Source organism: Onychostruthus taczanowskii, unplaced genomic scaffold (genome assembly GCF_017590055.1).
Source record: "Onychostruthus taczanowskii isolate IOZ18803 unplaced genomic scaffold, ASM1759005v1 scaffold3896, whole genome shotgun sequence".
Taxonomy (NCBI): Eukaryota; Metazoa; Chordata; class Aves; order Passeriformes; family Passeridae; genus Onychostruthus; species Onychostruthus taczanowskii.
Window position 1 is genome coordinate 1 of NW_024501344.1, and position 778 is coordinate 778.

Genomic DNA, 778 nt, shown 5'->3' on the forward strand with positions numbered 1-778 from the left:
ATCTGCCTTTTCAGATGCCCATTGCCAGAACAGGTACTCTCCCTAAAAAAATTTCCTGTATGGAAGAATAAAACCCACCGGCTCTGGCTGGCCTTGGCCGCCTGGGGGCCACCTCTCATCTGTCCGGGAAACCACTGGGGTTCTGTTGCTTCATTCCTTCGAGAAGAACCAGCTTTCATGTCTAATGGCCATGGCCAAAATTAGAATTCCGCGTCCCAAATTCTGTACATCCTAGGATTGCTCCCAGACAAAATTAGCCAGGACAGGCAGGTCAGGCTGGCCCTGACCTGTGGTGATTTTCTTAGACTATGAGCTGAATGTTTTCATTTGAAAACACCTTGGAGAGGGCCCAGAGATCTCCCAAGTTGGGATTTTGAGGCCTCGGGCACATGAGAACTACATGTGGACAAAGGAGCTCTGTGCTCTGTGCTGTTGTGGTGGTTTTGCATCATGGAAGTTATGTTCTAAGAGAAGCTGCTAGCAGATTCCTCCAATCAGTAATTAGCTTTGAGAATTGACAATCTGTTACACCACTAAGGAAACTGTACATGGCTCTGTGAAGACACATGTTAAAGATGAGAAAGCCTGGGAGAGTCTCTTTCCCTTCTGGCCAGCAAAGAGGTAACAAGGCCGGCCCAGCCCCCATCTCAGCCAGGCCAGGCCGGGCAGCTCCTGCCGTGGGGCCGGGCCCCTTCCCAGGGAGCCCCCCAGGCCCCATCGGCTGCCGGGCAGGGCAGGGGAGGCCGCGGGGCCGAGGCCGGGCCGGGCCATGGCTGCG